Genomic DNA, 12,106 nt, shown 5'->3' on the forward strand with positions numbered 1-12,106 from the left:
GAGCATCATGCGTCTTATAGAGAGACGCATGAGACTCATGCGCCTCTAACTTCGAATTAAAACACCAGCGCAGGCAGTAGCTCATTCACGACGCAGAGAGGCGAAACTTGGTGGCGATTTTTCTTTCTGATTCGGCGAAGAAGGCGATTTCCACTCGTGTTCCGGTAAGTTTCGTTCAATCCTTCTACCTTCCTTCCTTATTTGTTGTTAATTTGAATAGATTGATTAGATTTCCCCTAATATTTGTAAATTAGGGTTTATAACAAATAGCTCCAATTTGTTTGATTTTTTTGTTGTTTAGTTAATTGTAATGGATTTTAGTGGCTAAATTCATGCTATTGTATAATATTGGTATGTTTTAGATGATTGATGTTGTGATTTTGGTTGTAAATTAGGGTTTATAACAAATAACCTAACTCATTACACTTGCAATCATATCACTCGTTGTTCTCTTGTTATATTATGTTATTTGTACATGCCATTGTGAGTTTGTAATTGTTGTTTTGTGAATATGTACTTATACTAGATGGCGACTTCAAGTTCTACCGGACATTTATTGTATGGACCCGAAGACCCGTCCGTCTTAAATATGCAAAAAAATCACATTTCAAATAAACTCATGAAAGAGGGAACAACCCAAGTATGCATATAAACAACAAATAAGGGAGCAATGTTGAAAGATTGAAGGAAACTTACCGAAATACGACGGGAATCGCCAAGAAATCGCCAATTTTTCCCTTCCTCTCTTTCTCTCTTGTAGTCTGCCTATTCTGGCTGGATTTGCAGATTTAAGCAAGTTAGAGACGCATGAGTCTCATGCGTCTCTCTATAAGACGCATGATTCTCATGCGTCGTCGGTGGAATTTAAAAAAAATAAAAGACGCATGAGTCTCATGCGTCATTTATAGAGACGCATGACGCTCATGCGTCGTTAAAATTAAACGGAAAAAAAAGAGAGACGCATGACTTTCATGCGTCTCTATATCAGACGCATGAGAGTCATGCGTCTCATTAAAAAGAGACGCATGAGGGTCATGCGTCTCTCCTAAATCCGGAACAAAAAAAAAGTGCAGTACAAACAAGGAATGATATCTATTGGCTAGTACAAAAATAGAAAAAACCCCCAAAAATATAGAAGCAGCATTGGGAAGATCACAAGAATCGTAAGACTGTGGATCATTCATTTCCCCTCATATAATAATCATAATATCCTTTCCTGCACTTGAAGCAATCCTCATCATCGCTTCCCATCTTTCCAATATATAAAGCGCATTACAGATTCCAACTCTTCATAGCTAATGGGTAGTCATGAGGAGGAGAGATTGCTTCTGGAGGAGGGTCATGTTCATGTAGAGGTGATTCGCCTTTATTTTAATAATAATTCATTTTCTACATTAAGATTTTCTTCTCAATATGTATTGGATTGGAATGGAATTGTTTGAGTTGAGGGTATTATTCTGTTTCTGTTAGGCGGGGAATTATTCCAAATATTGAAAAAAAAACCAGTTTTGTTTTAAGTCGCAATCAAGGGAGGTGATGGGGGCATTTTGTATCTTTTGTAAAATCAATTGATCAATCTTAATATACTTGGGTAGTTGACTTGGCAAGTGCTTCTGCTGGTTTTCTCATGTCTTTCTCCATGAGGAGATAGGTTTTATTTATTTTTACTTCTTTTCCCACAAATTGAGTTATTAAGATTGGAATCATGGGACCTGAGTCCTGATGCTAGGGCTAATGGAAAATTTTGTGAATGTCTTTAATCCAAACGCAATTTACTACTAGTAAATTGCAACTCTTGGGAGGTGAATTTTCACATTTGATTTGAAGTTGTCTAATTGACTGCACACTGTAATTTTGTGCCGTTTTTCTTGTAGAGTGGAAGTGATGGACTACATACTGGCGATGGTTCTGTCGACTCTAAGGGGAACCCTGTTCTGAAGAGCAAAACTGGGAATTGGAGAGCATGTCCTTACATTCTAGGTATTAAGTGCTGTAGTAGTTAGATAGTTGTTACTTCCCAGTTTCGATCTTTTATGTGTATCATATGTCAGGGACTGAATGCTGTGAGCGTTTAGCATACTATGGGATTGTGATACGATTATATCTTCCGAAATATCTCCCATAATCTCTATTATTATATTATCATATTTTTTCCATATCTTTATTATCTTGTTTATCGTCTCTGGCATCGTGATAAGGGAAATACCCTTATCAAATTGGTGCTTTCATCCTCGAACTCATGGCCGAAGTCAATCTTCGTTCATGGCCGGAGGTATCGCAAGCATCCGAAGACTTGCAACTGAATTCAATAGCTGCAAAGTTGGAATATATCCTCGCTTGGCATGCCCGACTAGAGACCCGATTGAGTGAGCATGAGCGTAGGGCAGCAGCCACGCTCCCTCCGTTGCGCCTAGAACCTGACCCACCCGACGAAACCTCACTGTACGCAGCTGCACGACCGCAATTCCAGTTCACCTGCTACCAGCCGACGCCGTCTCCAAACACCGACCAGCTGCCGCCTCCGTACACCTACACGGATTCGTACGCGCTGCTGCAAAGTCTCTACGCCGAACAACTGAATCCACCGCCACCCTATGTCCCGCTGCGTCAAGCGTATTCCTACCACGAACATCCTTGTTGGCCGGTTCCAGTCGTTGTCCCGCAGGAGCCCTACACCTACTCGGATTTATTCGCGCCGCTGCAAAATTCTTACGCCAGATACCATTCGTGGCAGTATAACTACCAGCCCACGAATTTTACGTCCCAACCGCCACTGCAGCGATCAGAATACCCGCTGCAGCCCCCACAGCCGCAACAGTCCTCCTACTCGCACAACTGCTCCGCACCAGCGCCTCCTCCTCCGGTTGTTGTCCTCAACGCAACCCTGACAACGTCTCATGAAAAAGTCGAGGATCTATCTAAGTCACTTGAAGAAGCTCTGGCCAAACAAGCGGAAGAAAGTGATGACCTAATGGACTGTGAGAGAGACTATAATATGCTTCCAATAGTGGTAGAACTCTCGGCACATAATTGCAAGGGAGATGTGAGGCAAGCAGTTGAACCCCGGTCTCAGACGAACGAGCTTCCTATCAAGTATCAAGGAGGGGCAAACCGAAGCGAACACATATGGTGATGAAGTAAAGAATGACATTGCTTATATCTATGTGGATTTACATGTCGATAATGCAACAAGTTTTGATCATCAATCATCATCGTTCGACGACGATGCACGGTGGATTCCTCTGCGCAATAATACGCCATGTTTGGGCATTCTTGAACGCGTGGACAAGCATCATGTTTTAGCGTTGAATTTTGGCAACCACATTGGTCCTCCTTTGATTATTTTTGTGGAAGATGATGAAGGGAGACGCTCAATTATTTGGTGTGTGTTTGATCCAGGAGGGGATACCTCGACAAGGTTTTCACTTTCAACTTTGTTCGTTGCTTCGTGGTTCCCACCTTGAGGACAAAGTGGATTTTAACCGCAGAGGAGTTGATACGTTCAATGAAGGAATGAATTTATGAATTTACGTTTCTTTCTGTTTTATTTTACGCACTTTGTTTAAGCTTGAGTTGTCGACGGGATTCCGCCTCCCGGGACTTCTCTTTTATCTTGTTTATCGTCTCCGGCATCGTGATAAGAGAAATACCCTTATCAATTGGTGCTTTCATTGAGAGTTCTCATCCTCCGAATTACCTCAATCATGTCATCCACATATGCTGCCTATTACCATCACCAATTCGACTACCGTCGGCCGCAATTCGCCCACCACCCATCGCAGCCCATATATCAGCCACCACACCATCCGATTGGATCATTAGATCTGCAACAATCCTATCCACGGGATAGACACTTCCACCCACAATATCATCCCTACCAGGCTCGACAGCCCACTTGCTGGGACCCGCCATGGGTGCGCACGCAGCAGAGTTCTTCGACCTATGATCAGTCGCCGCCTCACAGCACGTACCTCGCCTATGGTGAAGCGACATACCAGGGTTCTGACCCCAATAATCCTGACCTCATGGCTCGATCGTTCTCCCCTGCCCAACTAGCCGCCATAAACGAATACAACGAGAAGTTACGTGTGTATTGATTGGACCAAGCCGCCCTGCTCGCCCGTGTGACCGCTTGGTTTGAGGAGAACACTGATGATGAGAGTATAACTGAGGAGAACATTGATAACACTTTCATGATGGTATTGAGTGCGGATGTTCCCAAAGACATTCGCGATGTTCCCAACAGCATCACCGATGTTGCCATCAACACTGCTGTCGGGGTAGATGTGAGCGATGAAATTGAACAGAGTGAAGGATCTCAAGACGAGGCACGTGAGATGTTGAGGGACAATAAGGTACTCCCGAGATCTGCTCTACAAGTGCTTCCTCGGAACCGAATGATTGGAGGACAACGTTTGTTGGACAGATGGAGTTGGGCAGGTCTCCTTGAAAGTTCTCGACATCACTATGGTCATCTCATCTATGGGCGTAAGTCGCACGGAGCCCTTGCACATGACAAGCCCTCCAACGGCGTCCATGGTCCCAGCGGTACTGCCACTGCCAGGAAGCCAACAGCTAAACCAAACTGCAGAGATGCTGGAACACCTACTTGCCAGGGTGGTGCGTTTCGAGGCAAGACTTGATGAACATGAAAGGCGTTTGTCACCGAGGCCCGGATCTGACCCCCCGGATTGGCAGCAGCCATACTGGCCTTACAACTGAGGCGCGCACGCAGACCCGCCCAACGGACTGCCGCAAAATTATGTCCAGCCCGTTCCCGACCAGCAAGTCCCAACCGATGGTCTCGTGCCAGCGTATGATCCTGAGCTTTACCGCCACCAATTCAACCCTTACCTAGCCCCGCCGCCACCATCAGCGGCTATCTTCTTGCCGTGTATCTTCTAAACCCTAAACCCATACCTTATCAATAATTCCCGCAGCTGCTAACCCATCGCAGGTTCACGAATGTGACAGGGTTGACATACACTACAAGAGAAAGCTGATTGATGCAACAATTTTCAATCCCACTTTTGAACGAGGGGATCCAATTGATATCAAACTTGGTAGTGGACAAGTAATCAAACGATGGCTACTAGTATTGGGGATGTGCTTGGGTGAGAAAAGAAAGTTGAAAATCCCTTCCAAACTCAATTTTGGCGAGCATGTTTTTGATCCTGGAGGATTCCTCGTTGTTAGCTTCGTGGTTCTCACCTTGAGGACAAGGTGGATTTCAACCGTGGAGGAGTTTGATACGATTATATCTTTCGAAATATCTCTCATATCTCTATTATTATATTATCATATTTTTTCCATATCTTTATTATCTTGTTTATCGTCTCCGGCATCGTGATAAGGGAAATACCCTTATCAGATTGCCACCAATCTTGTTAGTTATCTTACAAAAAATTTACACGAAGGGAATGTGTCGGCTGCTACAACTGTGATGACATGGTCAGGCACCTGCTATTTGACTCCCCTTATTGGGGCCATCCTAGCTGATGCTTACTGGGGAGGTATTGGACAATTGCTGCCTTTTCCACTCTTTACTTCATTGTGATTTCCTAACTTCTTTTCATCATTTCATTTATGTACTTCTATTTCTACTACTGGATTTAATGGCTGGCTGGGTCTCTCTCATCTCTAGTGTGCTAACCATTGTTGACTGTGTCCGGCGAACTTTCTTCCATAATCTAAGTTTGAAAATTTTTAACTGGGAAAGACTTTTCGCTGAACTTTCTCCTGTAAATTGTTACGCGCACTTTGGCAAGTAGCCAAGTAGTCCTAATCTTGCTGGCTCTCTTACTAAACTAAGAAAGAAAGAATTTTTCTTGCAGCTTCTTGGAATTGATATATCCCAGCAAGTAAAAAACATGAAAGACATTACAATATACTCATATGTCTAGAAACTGAGGGCAAGCAATCACATGGTTTTCAGATTTTAACTGTAAACTATCATCATACAATTATAAAACAGAATTTTGGAATGCTTTTGGGTGGTGAAGAATGCCCAGTATAATTAAGTTTAAGATATGGGTTTGTTTTGGCTGTCTGTGTTGCTGACAGACAGGTATTTTACCTTTTATGTATAGTGTCAATCCTCTGAAGCAATTAGAGATGTTGATCTGGTTGCCTACTAAGGATCTAACTAAAGCATAAGACAATGTTGGTTATTGCCTGAATCTGCTGGAGAACTGCAGATTGAAGCTGTTTAAGCTGTTCTAGGAGTAGTAAACTTTGTTACTCCATTATTTATTTTCTAGACTCCTGATGCTTGCATTAATCATGTAAACTTTTATTTTCCTAGATGTTTTTATTATCCAGCATATTGATATGTCAGTCCCCCTTATATTAACTTGTACTAATGTTGTTTGTAACTTCTATTTTCTCCGCATAGATTTTTTCTTCCTTGGTTGCTCTCATCTTATTATTCCTATCTCTGTCTTCTCTTATGAAGGGAATGTGCACTTTGACAGTATACCATATTTTAAGCCTCCTGAATGTGTTGACTCTGTATGCCCTTCTGCCTCAGATGCTCAATATGCAATATTTTTCTTTGGGCTATATCTTATAGCACTCGGAACAGGAGGGATCAAACCATGTGTTTCATCTTTTGGGGCGGACCAGCTTGATGATACGGACCCTGTAGAGAGTGTTAGGAAGAGTTCTTTTTTCAATTGGTTCTATTATTCCATTAACATCAGTGATGTTAGGGTCGCGGGGCGCACCGGGTCGATGAGGTGAAAATTCGGGTCGCGGGTCGATGAGTCGACGCGGTCTAGAGACCCACGAATCTAGGCTTATTTTTTTGCCTTGTATATTAAATCAAATAATATATTGCTCTAATGTTTATAATATATCAAATAATATAAATGTAGATGTAATTCATGTGAATAGAGATAAAGTGGAAAATAGAAATGATCAAAAATATCAAAACAATTCAAAAGTCATAACACAAAATAAATAATTGAAACCATTGTCTGAAAATATCAAAAGAAAGGAATATATGAAGGATGGCAGCAAAAGATCTTTGAACTGAATTCTAAAGTGTAGAAAGTAGGTTTGAAAAGTTTGATGTGGTGCATGCATATATATAGAGAATTGAGATTGAGAAAGTCAGAAAACGTGTGATATATTTGAGAAAATAAGAGAGCAGATTTTTAGGTAAGTTTTACTTTTATATTATGTTTATTTTAGTAAAAACAAATCAGCACTGAAGGGAAAGATTTACATAAAAAAGATTTACGGATTTATCTTAAAACATGACTGCGCAACATGTGTTTGGGCGACCCAGCCGACACACTCGACCCGGGCGACCCTGTATCTCGATCAACCCACCCATGTTGGGGCGGTGATGGTCTCGACCCGGGCGACCCGAACGACATTTTGACAACACTGATTAACATTGGTGCCTTGATATCAAGTAGTTTGATTGTCTGGATTCAAGATAATGTTGGGTGGGGGCTGGGGCCTTGGTTTTGGCATCCCTGATTTGCTATAGTAAGTTTCTTCTCGGGCACCAATCTCTATAGGTTTCAGAGACCAGGAGGAAGCCCTATTACAAGAATGTGCCAGGTCCTGGTTGCATCATTCCGCAAATGGAATTTGGATGTCCCTGATGATAGTAGCCTTCTGTACGAATTACCTGATAAAAGCTCTGCAATTGAAGGAAGCCGGAAATTGCTGCATACTAATGAACTAAAGTAATTTCTCACTTTTTCCCCCTTTACACGATTGATGAACTTGTTGACGATTAGAACTTATAACTCTTCTTACAGTTTCTCAAGATCATTGATAGTTACTGCTTTATATTCTGCAGTATGATTAGAGCTTTAACAAAACTTCTGCATTATTGCTAATTCATATGATATTCCTCGATAATGCAGAAGCATTTCATTCGAATTTCTGGAACAAATGAAATAACCAAATTTAGTTTAGCATTATTTGCTCCTATATACCTTTATATAGATGTACATTATATACGCACATTGAAATATTTCTATATCATCAGAAGCTTCATTATTTCTGTTTCCCTTCTAATATATGAAACTGCCAACCATTGGTTGTCGTGTCCTCTGATAATGCTCCTTTCTTCTGAAGGTGCCTCGACAAAGCTGCTGTAATTTCAGATGCAGAAAGCAACCATGGAGATTACTCCAATGCTTGGAATCTCTGCACAGTAACACAAGTTGAGTAACTGAAGATCTTGAATCGGATGTTTCCCATCTGGGCCACCGGAATAGTGTTTGCTGCTGTCTATGCTCAAATGTCAACAATGTTTGTGGAGCAAGGCATGGTGATGGACACCTCCATCGGTTCCTTCTTGATCCCTGCAGCCTCCCTATCGACTTTTGATGTCATCAGCGTTATCTTCTGGGTCCCAATGTACGACAAAGTCCTCGTCCCACTTGCCAAAATGTTCACCGGGCAAGACAGAGGGTTCACTGAGCTACAAAGGATGGTAGTCGGCCTATTCCTCTCGATTCTATGCATGTCGGCTGCTGCTATCGTGGAGGTCTTCCGTCTGTCATATGTGGTGGATACAGCAGTTGCTGCACCAATGAGTATCTTCTGGCAGATACCGCAGTATTTACTGCTCGGGGCTGCTGAAGTTTTCACGTTCATTGGGCAACTGGAGTTCTTCTACGACCAATCACCAGATGCCATGCGCAGCCTGTGCACAGCCCTGTCACTCCTCACGAACGCACTAGGGAACTATTTGAGCTCATTCATCCTCACTGTTGTCACGTCTCTGACAACGCAAGGAGGACAGCCCGGGTGGACACCGAACAACTTGAATGTCGGCCATCTCGACTACCTTCTTTTGGCTTCTCGCAGCTCTCAGCTCCTTCAATCTGGTGGTATACGTCTTGTGTGCCACAATGTACAAATTCAAGAAAGTATCATGAAATTCAATCTCTGTATTTTGTCGCTTTGAGCAGTATGATGAAATAGGACATATCTGTGTAGTTCAATCTCTCGGAAATTTGCTTACTACTGCTAGTTTTCTCAAGATTGTAGATATGTAGGTTTCATGAGAATTGGAGCTTCATACATATCTCTGTATTAGTTGGGGTATGATGGTTTTTTTTTTAAATTAAATCCTATATAAGGAAGGAAATTACAAATAAACTCATATACTATAGATAAGAGGAAATTATAACTGATATCAAGAGGGCTCGAACTCGACACCTCATGCAATAATGTCTAAGCTCTTTGCCACTAAGACAAAGGCTCTGGACGTTGGGGTATGATGGGTTTGATACACACCTAGTGCAAGAAATTAAAATAAAATAAAATAAAATAAAATACAAATACAAATACAAATAAAGTGTAACTCATAGTATAAACTAATGTACATTTTTAGACAAAAAAAATGTGAATATCGAAACCAGATTTCGTGTATCGATAAAATAATAATTTATTGATAACGTAGAATAATTAAATGATTAATTAATCCTAGTTTATTGGTTGATGCTGAGAAATATGAGAAAAGTGCATACACTTTAGGAGGCAAGGCACTTGGAAGATTATTGTATGCATTGTTTCATGCATTGTGGAATCCAATGTTAACTGCTGGAATTTCTTTTGGACAATGATTCCCAAATCAGAACTTGTCACATGCAATTATAAATCTTCTCAGAATTTTCAATAATACACATAATATTATTGCTCTTCGGTTGAGCTAGTTGATTCAACTTTTTGAATGTGAGTATCTTTTTTTTTTCTTACTTAAGATTCGAGCCTAGTAATTACCCCAGCACGCCACACACTCTCCGTAGCATATTGCATATATACTCAATTACTCAGGTGTGGTTATTTTTTTGGTTTTTAATTTAGATCGAGGCAGTTGAACTCCACAAAATTAACCTTGCCATAAAATTTTCTTGTACTAACGTTACATTTGACTTCATGAAAGAATAGCATGATCTAAAGTTAAAATTTCCGATAATTCATCATGCTATTAATTTTGAATCTTCTTACAAGAATAATACTGTATCATTTAATAATAAAGTATAATAACAAAAAAAAAACTGAGCTAGATAGTTCGTAGTACAAAAAATAATAATAATATGACGCTATTGTAAAAAGATTATAAATTATCCGAATATGTAGCTAAAAAGGATTTTGAGAGGATAGAAGACAAAAGTTGAAAAATATATTTTGGTCAATTTTAAATTAATTATAGATCTCTGAAAATTGATTAAAGATGAGATATGTTTTTATTCCATTTTTAATTGCACATACCAGATAAATTTAAATGGAGCTAATACAGGGGCTGATTTTTTTTTATTAATTTATAATTCGTTCTCTTACTTTTTTTTGGCCGGGGGCAATGTAAGTTTCAATAATTATATAAATATATATGATTATTATTTATCACCATGTATAAATCCATTATCCATACATAGTTCACTTGTTTCACACTATTATGTCAATTGTCAATTATACAAACTGAAATTCTTTTTGTCCACTACCCCCACAATGTAATTCAATTTTATTAATTAGTTACGTACGTGATAATAAGACTTTATTTATCTTTTTACAATTAGATGTTAGATTTATTTGTTGATATTTAATGCGTATGAGTAGATTCTAGTGAACAAATAATTTTAAATTAAACAAACACGTCCAGAACAAATATCTTTAATCGCTAGCTACTAAAATAATATCAAATTAAATAATTTCGATCCGAGTTCAAACACACACACATAGCTCTAAAATACGACGGAATAAATATAATTTGATTATCATTAATTATGTGTTCTTGTGAGAATCGAGTAGTTAAGTATTGCAATTATAGCTGATATTGTGTTACGTGGGAAAAGTTCATTAAGATAATCCAAATTAAATTATTGACAGATAACTTTTTTTTTATTTTTAAAGTATCGATTGACTTATTACTTTCTAATTGATTTATATATTAAAATGTTAATTTGTGATTGCCTAAAAAATGTTAGTTTGTGATGGTTGAGAAACCAAATGTAACATTTCACACGAACATTAGTTATGACTTATTTGAATCTCGATTCAGAAGAGATTAAATAATTTATATATCTGGTAATGTGTAAAAATAATACTCCATTGTAGTAGTGAAACTTGTATCAGTGTATACCTTTGATCTAATATTGGTATATATGTGTGTGATATACATTGCATAAAGTACGAATAGTAACAAATTTAATTACTTTTAAGTTTTAACAGAGTGAAAGAAAACGTTTAAGTCATACTACTTGAGTTTAACAAGAATTAACTAATTAATACTAGTAACAAATTTACTTTTAAGTTTAATTAATCAGAGTGAAATTAGAAAACATTGAAGTCATAGTACTACTTGAGTTTAAGAATTACCTAATACAGTAACAAATTTAATTTTAAGTTTAAACAGATATGATGCACTTAAATTGTTATTGGTATGAAACAGAAAAAATATGCGATAATGCGACAAACGACAACTGTTTCATTTCTATGAAAAATTATTTCGTGACTGTAGTTTTTACTATATTTCCGAAATATTTGTGCATTTATGTAACCATACAGTTCCTGATATATCAATAATGTACTATTAATTAGAAAATACCATTAAATAGAGAGGGAAAATAAGTCTTGCAATTACAAAGAAAAAGGTGTATATTCTTTCCCACTTTCTCATGAGATATATTGCAAATTCAAATAAATGTGACAGAAAGGATTATGTTGGGCAACCTCAAATCTTACCTGGATGGCTGGATATTAATTCTACCAATCTGCAACTTTGACTTCATTAAGCCAAGATTTTGAATTCGGTATTTAATAAATTTATTTAAAGATATATATAAAATTGGCCTTACCAAAAAATAGCAAAAGAACATAAATTAGGGTTTGTGCGTCTATCTGAACCTTGCTTATTTTTATATAAAAAAACATACATTAAGGTTTGTCTCAATACCGGAGACCTTGGTTCTCTACTTATCTGAATTCACTTCAGTTTTAATTTATAGTCGAAATTATCTAACGATGCCTTTTATTTTAATTTTTTTTGAATCAGGAATGTGAATTGAGATAAATAAAAACCATAAGAAATAGTGAACTTTTAATTCTAAAAAAGTGTTTATTCGAAGGGAATTAT

At 38.5% G+C, this 12,106-nt stretch overlaps 1 pseudogene; it reads left to right on the plus strand.

Moving 5' to 3' along the window:
• Positions 1 to 1,152: 1,152 nt before the first annotated feature.
• On the plus strand, positions 1,153 to 9,038 carry LOC121768752 (annotated as a pseudogene).
• The last annotated feature ends 3,068 nt before the right edge of the window (positions 9,039 to 12,106 follow it).

Source organism: Salvia splendens, chromosome 15 (genome assembly GCF_004379255.2).
Source record: "Salvia splendens isolate huo1 chromosome 15, SspV2, whole genome shotgun sequence".
Taxonomy (NCBI): Eukaryota; Viridiplantae; Streptophyta; class Magnoliopsida; order Lamiales; family Lamiaceae; genus Salvia; species Salvia splendens.